The sequence below is a fragment of the Triticum aestivum genome, chromosome 3B (assembly GCF_018294505.1).
Source record: "Triticum aestivum cultivar Chinese Spring chromosome 3B, IWGSC CS RefSeq v2.1, whole genome shotgun sequence".
Taxonomy (NCBI): Eukaryota; Viridiplantae; Streptophyta; class Magnoliopsida; order Poales; family Poaceae; genus Triticum; species Triticum aestivum.
The window spans coordinates 719,838,006-719,847,908 of NC_057801.1; positions in this window are offsets into that span (position 1 = coordinate 719,838,006).

A 9,903-nucleotide genomic window follows, 5' to 3' on the forward strand; every position below is an offset into this window, starting at 1 on the left:
GGTGGAAGTGAGGAAATGCGAGGGAAAATGCGCCTCGTGGGCCGGCCCATTAGCAGCTCGTTTGTTCTCTAGCTGAGCCGAAGTTGGTGCTTCCCCTGAGAATATGCTTGGTCGTCCCACGGAGGGCAATGAAGCTTCTACCTTGAATCTTCATCAAGCATCAATTCATGTGGCCTCATACTGTCTATAAATCATCACCACAGACCCGCTTCAAGTCATTACACTACTATCCTTCCGAAGATTGATCACCATTGTCGCTCTTTCCGGAAGGTGTCTTTTGGCCATTAAAGACGAGATAACAATGGAGAGGTTCATGCTCTCGTAAAATCTTCTTACCCATCGGGCACCATGTTTTGGATAGCGGCTTTACCTGACATTATTTGTATTCCTATGAATTTTATTGATGAATAAATCCCGATGGTTCTTCAGAAAGAAGGAAAAATCTTCACTAGTATACAAGTATGTATTAAACTGAATTAGAACTAATATTGTACATATGTATTAGGGCATCTTCAAAGAAGACACAGAAAAGCTCATGTATATGTACAGATTATGGTGTCAGGACCACTTTTATCAACTTTCGTTATCCAATTGGGACCACTATCGGTGCGTGGAGCGGTTCAGATGCTTGTTTCCTCGCAGACGGGAAGTAACTCGGGGAAGCTATGCCCACTTGCATGGCCCGCCTCTCCTCTCTCTCCTCTCAACCTAACACCACACACAATATCCAACCAAAAGTACCCACATGCATGGCCCCTCTCTCCTATCTCTCCTTCCAACTGGACAAGTGAGGATTAATTTGTGAATAAGCATTGGATAGCCGCCTCACGTGTCATGTCATGTTCGTGAACCACGTTCGGACAAGAAAAAGGACATCTGCAGTGTCCTTTTAGGGGCCAGCATTGGGGATGCCCTTAGTGCACAACATTAAAAAAATGATGTGTATATGTCATAGTTTTGAAAAGTGTTTGTTAATTTAAAAAGAGTTTGTGGATTCAAAAAATGGTCATGAATTCTAAAAATACTTGTGGTTTTTTTAAATTTAATGGATTAAAAAACACAAATTTTAAAATGTTTGTGATTTCAAAAAAAATATGAACTGACTTTTTTCTGAATTTGAAAAATGTTCTTGATTTTAGAAATATTTGTCACTTAAAGAATGTTCAAAAATATGAAAGATGCTCATGATTTCGAAAAAAATCGTGAATACCAAAAAAATTCAAGAATTGAAAAAATGTCCGCGATTTCAAAAGTTTTAACAAATGAAAAAATGATCATGAATTTAAAAAATATTCAGAATATCAATAAATGTTACTGTTAAAAATTGCTCATGAATTCAAAAAATGTCTAGGATTTCGAAAAATTCATGAATAAGAAATGTTCAAGAATTCAAAAAAGTCATGAATTGGAAAATTTTATGAGTTCCAAAAATGTTCACGATTTTTAAAAATTATTCATGGATTCAAAAAGTATTTTTAATGGAAAAATTTAAATTTTGTGAATTTAAAAACATGGGATGCATTTGAAATAAGAAAGTTAAAAGGAAAATGGAAAAAGGGAAAGAATAAGAAAAACAAAAAGGGGAAAGCCAAAAGAAATCAGTAAAAACTGTTTAGAAAGAAACATAGAAAAGATAAAAAAAGATTAAGAGAAGGTTGGTGAAGGTACATGCCATTGTTGTCTGGCTGGGATGTGCGTTTGGTTGGGCTAGCCGCTGTGGGCTGGCCAAGAAGGATGAGAAATAGGGTTGTTGTGTGATGCCTGCAGCTAATGAATAAGGCCCAAGCACCAATGGAACGGCTGGGTTTGCTCAATTACGCAATGGATCGTCTTTCTCCACTTAGGCCGTCGTTTGTCTGTTTCATCGATTTCCACCGCCCTATGAGCTCACATAAAACCGTAAAAAAATGAGCTCACATAAGTGTTGGTATATGTGGTGGCACCGAGCCCGAACACATGCCAAGAGTGCAAGTACGGTAAATTTGCCTGTGTCTCTCCTCATAGTCTACTGTCGACACAACTATGAGAAGGGCACACACCTTGCCATCCTCATAGTCTACCGTTGACACAACCATGAGAAGGGCACATACGCCATCATGCATGCAACAGACATACACAGGGAGAGACCCATAAATAAATGGAGTGTGTGTACACACCCTCAAAAGAAAGTCAACCTAATTCAAGTCTCATACAATATTTGACAAAAAAAAGACATAAGTAATACAATCATAATGTAGAACAAGATAAGCATCGATAGTTGAGGACTTGCAATATAAGCATGAATCACCAATGACATCACTTGTATAGAGACAGGAAGCATGAAGGACTTCAGTTATGCCCTAATGATGTGAGCCAAATGTTAACTTGCTGTCAGTGGTGAACCAGTTATGGAATGCTTCAATTGTATAAAAAGTACTAAAGTACTGGTCGAGCCTCAAGACAGGAGCTCGCCGATGACAACGAGGTGGGCGGAGGCTTGAACTGCCGAGACTCGAGCGGGCAATGTGTCACATAGTCAAGGGGGTCGAGAAGCAGTGGTGCGCCATAGGAGGAGATTACACATGAGGTGCGGTGCGGAAACAGATGAATAATACCAAATGGTGAGGGGGGGGGGGGGGGTTGTGATGGAGGGGCGACGATGAGAGGAGGGAGGCGCCAACGTCCTAGGAGCAGTGAGAGGAAGGAATGAATAGTCAGGTGAGGGAGTCCTGGATTAAGGGGTCCTCGGACAGCCGGACTATATACTTTGGCCGGACTGTTGGACTATGAAGATACAAGATTGAAGACTTTGTCCCGTATCCGGGTGGGACTCTCCTTTGCGTGGAAGGCAAGCTTGGCAATTCGGATATATAGATCTCTTTCTCTGTAACCGACTCTGTGTAACCCTAGCCCCCTCCAGTGTCTATATAAACGGGAGGGATAGGACAACAACAATCATAATCATAGGCTAGTTTCTAGGGTTTAGCCTCTAAGACCTCGTGGTAGATCAACTCTTGTAATACTCATATCATCAAGATCAATCAAGCAGGAAGTAGGGTATTACCTCCATCGACCTGGGTAAACATTGTGTCCCCCGCCTCATGTTACCATTAGCCTTAGACGCACAGTTTGGGACCCCCTACCAGAGATCTGCCGGTTTCGACATCGACATTGGTGCTTTCATTAAGAGTTCCACTGTGCCGTCACGATAAGGCTTGATGGCCCGCCTTGCTATCAAGGACCACATCACCTCGGGGGCAGCCCTGGCTTTAGGCCAAACTCTCCGACTAGGCGGCTTCGTCATGACCACTCGTTCGGCAGTCGCGCCGATGATGACTGCCCGTTCGGCCGTCGCGCCGATGATGACTTCTCAGGTCATCAAAAACAGCCTCCACGTCAGCTCAGAACTCACCGAACAAATGGATCCAATGGAGCTCTCCTCCCTGTACGAGCTCTTGGATCGCATCGCCGCTCTGGGAGTCGCTACGGACTATGATCGGATCGGGCTTAAACCCGACCAAAGGAAGATTAACTCTCCGTCGGTCACCCATCAGATAGTGGTGGTGGAGGAGCAATGCAGCGATTCTTCCTCTATTTTGAGGACGAACTATGTCCGGATTCCCGAGCTCTCCAAGCCGGATACCCGTCTACGGGAGGACATGGCCCAAGCTCCGAACCTAGAATCGGACAGCGGGCCAGAAAAATTGGGCAACATCCCGGAGCCCGAGCTGCCAAGCTCGGAAGCTCCTCTGCCCCTAGGTCTCAGATCGGGTCAAGATTTGGACTTAAATCTACCCACCCACCCAGATACAAGTGATCTTTCCCACATTAGACAAGAGCCCCAAGAGACAGTACATCACTTCTGAGCCAGATTCCTCCTTGTAGTGAACAAGGTTAAGGAATGTCGTGAGGAAGATGCAATCTCATTCTTTTGCAAAAATTGCACGGACAAGGTAATACTCAATGCCATAAGTCGCTGTGACATAATACACTTCGCTGACTTGGCGGCCATAGTACAGAAGTACTGTGCAATGGAAAGTGCCTGGAAAACCCAAACAAAATTCTGGGATCCTCCGGCTCTCACTAAACCCCTCATCCAAACTAAAAGGGTGCACTCTCGCAAGTCACCCGATCCAATTACAAAGAAACCAAAGCCCACTACAGGGCGTGGAACCGTATTGGAGGGATGGCTTAATGGGCCATGCAAAATTCACAGTACACCGGATACCATACCAACACACAGCCTTAAAGCTTGTTGGATACTCCGGCAGGTGGCCAAGAGCGGCGAGGATCTCCTCACCAACAATACCGCAGAACACCATCCCGCGGAAAATAACAATATAGTTCTGACAGTCTTCGAAACTTTCCCCTCAAATAATAGCGCAAGCGAGCACTCCGCAGCCTCGCCGAAGTCTGCCACGTCGCAGCAATAAATCCATGGAACGACACGGCCATAACATTCAATGCCAGTGACGAACCTCAATTCCGAACAGTCCGAGCACCAGCTGCTTTGGTCCTTAGTCCAATTGTGGACGGCTTCCGGCTTACTAAAGTGCTCATGGACGGCGGCAGCGGATTAAACCTCATCTACGAGGAGACCCTTAACAAAATGGAAATAGACAAGAGCCGCATTGAGCAAAGCAGCACGACCTTCAGAGGAATCATCCCTAGTCGAGAGGCACGATGTGCGGGAAAAATCACACTAGATGTGGTATTCGACACGCCAGAGAATTATAGGTCCGAAGAAATCCCATTCCAAGTGGCCCTGTTCAGTAGCGGATACCAGGCCCTTTTAGGGCGGGATGCATTCACGAGCTTCCAAGCTATACCCCATTACGGGTACATGAAGCTCAAGATGCCCGGGCCCAATGGAATCATCACTCTAGCTAGTGATCCGGACATAGCACTCCGTGCCGAAAATAAAACCGCCGCACTGGCCCTTGAGGCATTATCCGAAGCCCTCGCGGCCGAAGAACTAACTGCGTTGCGCTCCAAAGTGGACAAGGATGACGTGATACTCGAAAAATGACCCAAGTCCACCTCTTTCAAACCAGCGGACGAAATAGTCAAATTCCAGGTCCACCCAACAGACCCTACAAAAACAGCATCCATCGGGGCACAGCTGAACCCCACAATAGATGCCGCACTACGAGAGTTCTTGCGTGAGAATTGGGATATCTTTTCCTGGCATCCTTCAGACATGCCAGATATCCCACGCAGGCTGGCCGAACATAGCCTAAACATACTGAAGGGATACAAGCCGGTCAAGAAGACTCTTTGGCGATTTTCAGAACCTAAGCGACAAGCCATGGGAGAAGAGCTAGCCAAGTTACTCGAGCCCGGATTCATAGGAGAAATAAAACATCTGGACTGGCTAGCAAACCTGGTGATGGTACCAAAGAAGGACAAATCATGGCGCCTATGTGTCGATTTCAAGGACCTCAATAAGGCTTGCCCCAAGAATCCCTTCCCCCTCCCCCGCATTGATCAAATCATCGACGCTATCGCAGGACACGATTCATTGTGCTTCCTCGAGGCATACTCCAGATACCATCAAATCAAGATGGCGGGGTCTGATCAAGCCGCAACAGCATTCGTCACACCGTACGACCCATTCTGTTTTAACACCATGCCTTTCGGGCTCAAAAATGCCGGTGCAACCTATCAACGCATGATTCAGACATGCCTGGAAAAACAAATCGGCAAAACAGTGGAGGCATACGTAGACGACGTGGTCATCAAAGCCAGACACGTTGAATCTCTGATAGACGACTTAAGGCTTACGTTCGACCTCTCCGAACATATGACATCAAGCTCAATCTGGAAAAATGCGTCTTGGGCGTGCCTGCCGGAAAGCTGCTGGGCTTCATCGTTTCAATAGAGGAATTGAAGCAAATCCGGCTAAAATCCGAGCTCTTTCACAGTTGGCTACCCCAACAGACCTCAAGCAAATCCAGAAATTAATTGGATGCGTGGCTGCCCTAAGCCGCTTTATCTCCCGATTGGGAGAAAAGGCACTACCTCTTTATCGCCTTCTTCGACGCACCGAACACTTCGAGTGGATGGATGCGGCCACGGCCGGATTGGAAGAAATAAAAGCCCTCTTGGACAGCAATCCAATCCAGGCCGCACCAAATATCGGCGAACCCATGCTGTTATATATAGCTGCAACACAGCAGGTTGTAAGCGTAGTGCTCATCGTCGAACGAGAGACGGACGGACATAAGTTCCCGCTTCAAAAGCCGGTATACTACGTATCCACTATCCTTACTCCATGCAAATCATGGTACCCACATTATCAAAATATAGCATACGCGGTCTTCATGGCATCCCGGAAACTACGACACTACTTTCAAGAGTGTTCAATCACAGTGGCCTCTGAAGTACCACTCAATGATATAATAACCAACCGCGATGCCACGGGCCGGATTGCTAAATGGGCTATCAAGCTCCTCCCGTTTGACATAACATACAAACCACGATGAGCCATTAAGTCGCAAGTACTATCTGACTTCGTCGCCGAATGGACAGAAGCCGAACTCCCTAAAGAGTAAGGCGCGTACTTCAATTGGATCATGCACTTGGACGGCTCTAAGATGCTGGCTGGTTTGGGGGCAGGCATCATCCTGACATCCCCCACCGGAGATACAATCCAATATGTACTCCAAATATTATACACAGACTCCAACAATGCAGCCGAATATGAGGCTCTGTTGCATGGTCTTTGGATGCCAGTCTCCATGTGTCACACCCTAGCTAGTCATGCATTAGAGTGTTGCATCATGTTTACTCATTCATCAGAAACTTGAAATGGGGATGACAGAACCCCCAGTCCCCTCTGAAACCAACTAGGGTTACTAAAATAATTTTTCAATGAACCTGAAATGCCCTTCTAAAATGCCCATCATTTTTGTCTTGGTTCAGAACCTCTGCCAAAAATGGTGCACATTTTCCTAGGCCATCCTAGGGTTTTTGAATTAAATCATAAATATTTGAATTTGGGCATTTAAAATAATATAAAATATTTAAATGCTCAAATATCTCCAAACTAAAATGTTTCATGTTGGAAATAATCCAACTATGGGCCAGGAATAGTTTGGTGATTTTTGAAGTTGCCTAGGTATTTTATTTAATTCAACAAAGTTGCAGATATATTAAATAAAAACAGAAACAGAGAAAAAGGGAGAAAAACTTACCTGTGCGGCCCAGCCAGCTGGCCGGCCCAGCCAGCAGCCGACCCAGCCCAGCACTGTAGCCCTCCGTCGTCTTCCTCCCCACGCCCCGAAGCTGCTGCGTGCTCGCGCGCGCACGGCCGCGCGGCCACCTCCTGCTTGCCGACGACCCCTTGGCCGCGTGGACGACGCCCGCAGCCCGTCCCGATCCCCCCTGCTCTCTCTCACTCTCCCCCGGCTCTCCCTCGCTCTCTCTCTCGCTCGGCCGAACACGACCGTCGCCGCCGTTCACCATAGCCATCGTCTCCGGCCATCCCTCGCTCCCCCAACTAGCTCAGAAGCTCCGCCTCGACTCCCTCTTCCTCCCCACCGCTCCACGGGTCCCCGGAAGCCCTGCATCGCCGCCACGTCGCCGTTCCCCTCTTCGGGCTCCGACCACCGTCGCCGTCGAATTCGCCGTCTCCAGCGCGTCCCCGAGCCCGCTTCGACGCCCACTGCAATAGCGGTGAGCTACGCCACCGTTTCCCCCTCTCCTTCCCCTCGTTCCCTCACCGTAGCTTCCTCCCCACCACGGCCGAACCTCCGCCGTCGCCGAGCTCGCCGTTGCCGCAGCTCCGGTGACCATTTGGTCACCCCGGCGAGTCCAACGAGTTCACAGAACCCCGTAGAGCATCCCTAGCGCCTCGTATTGCTCGACTTCGAGCTCCAGCACCGTTCCCGTGCACGACCGAACCCCGGCGGCCGCAGCCGAGCTCACCGCCGTCGACTCCGGCCACCCCGACCCCAACGGGCTCCGTCAAGAGCTGCGGGTTGTCCTCAGCTCCACTCCGGTGGCCTCCGCGGTCCATTTGGTGGCCGAAACGACCAAAACCACTCTCGCCGCCGCGCTAATGGTCGCCGCCGGCCAGAACTCCGGCGAGCTGACGTGGCCTAGTTAATTAGTCACTAACCCCCCCACCTACTGACGCTGACAAGTGGGCCCCAGGGCTTAGTCAAAGCTAACCAGCCCGGGTCAACACGGGATTAGCCCCTGTGCCACTGACGTGTGGACCCCACACGTCAGGTTTGACCCGAGCCAGCCCTGTTGACCTGCTGACGTCACTGTGACGTCAGGCTGACGCAGTAATTGAATTTCTGGATTTAAATTAAATCAGGAAATTCCAGAATATTAATTAAACTTCAAAAATTCATAACTTTTATTCTGTAACTCCAAATTGGACAAATTATATATGAAAAATGATCAGAAAAATCCAATCTATCCATCTGTACTATTTTCATGCATGATCAAACAAGTTAAATTGATGTTTTAAGCAGAACAAGGAAAAGCACTTTAAATGGCCATATTTGAATTTGAAATTTGAATCTTTGATTCAAATTTGTTCAAACCCTTCTGGTTTAGTTGCATTAGCCCAACACACTCATATTGCCATGTTTCATGCATGCATCATATTGTTGCACATTGTTTGGTGATGCTTGTGTATCGATGTCCTTTGCGACAGGATCTGTTCCCGAGGAGTACCGTGATTACCCTAACGAAGAACCGTATCCGTGCATCGAACCATCAGGCAAGCAACCAACCATTTGATCATATCGATACAATCCCATGTTCTCGCTCCTGCTCTCTTTTACTGCATTAAGACAACGCGATTCAAACTGCTGTGTGCTACGGTAGTTGAACCCATTTCCTCTGCATGACCTGTCATTGCCACAGTAACTAGATGAAACCCACTAGCATGTGTAGGAGTTGATTGAGCCATATGTATGTGTTGTTCCTACCTTGCTATGCCTGCTATGCTTAGAGTCGTGTCAGGTCTGGTTCATCTGGGTGATGGGCTAGAGTGAAATGATTACGTCGGTAATGAGAGTGGTGTGGTGAACACGATTTGGTAAAGGTATCGATGAGAGGCCATGTAGGAGTACATGGTGGGTTGTTTCATTGAAGCCGACCTTAAGCACTGAGATCTGTATGCGTGATTTAAGAATCAGCTACTACCATACATTGGGCCCTGAAATATGACCCCGCTCGACTTCTTATTCACCTTAGCTCTCTATCCAGGAGTTGCAAGTAGTTTCTGGTGTTTGTAGCCTACTGGAGGCCGTGGACAGCGCTGACCGTAGGGGTGGGCTGTGATGCGGTAGGTACGTGGCCGGGTGTACCAAATACCCGTTAGGTATCTCGGGAACCCTGTTCACATCGTTCGGGGCCGTATGGGAAACCTCGGCCGGACTCCCTGCGGATGGAACCTGAATAGGCGATAAACCTGGACTAGAGGCTTAAATGTTTAGGTAGGTCGTGGTCTACACCCACGTCGGCTTTCGCTTGAAGTCTGCCGAGCACATGTCGTGTGCAGACGCTAAGTGGTGGAAACATGTATGAAGAAGTACACCCCTGCAGGGTTATCATAATCTATTCGAATAGCCGCGTCCGCGGTAAAGGACTACTTGGTTGCCTATACAGTTCATAGACAAGTAAATGGAAACTACTAAAAGCCTCAAGATAAGTGTGAGTGCCGAGGATGGCTTTTCCGTAGGAAGACGGAGGTGGATCCTCGGTAGTGTATTGAAGTGGTGAATAGTGGACTCGTGTGCGCAAAACTATTTCAAGTTGGAGTATCGTAGGATAGCCTAGCCAAGAGTCAAAGCTGGCTTGCTGCAATAACTCCACCAACCCTTCTTGATACTATGCATGTATGTAGGTTCTGATGTAAGTCTTGCTGAGTACCTTTGTACTCATGTTGCTATATTCTACATT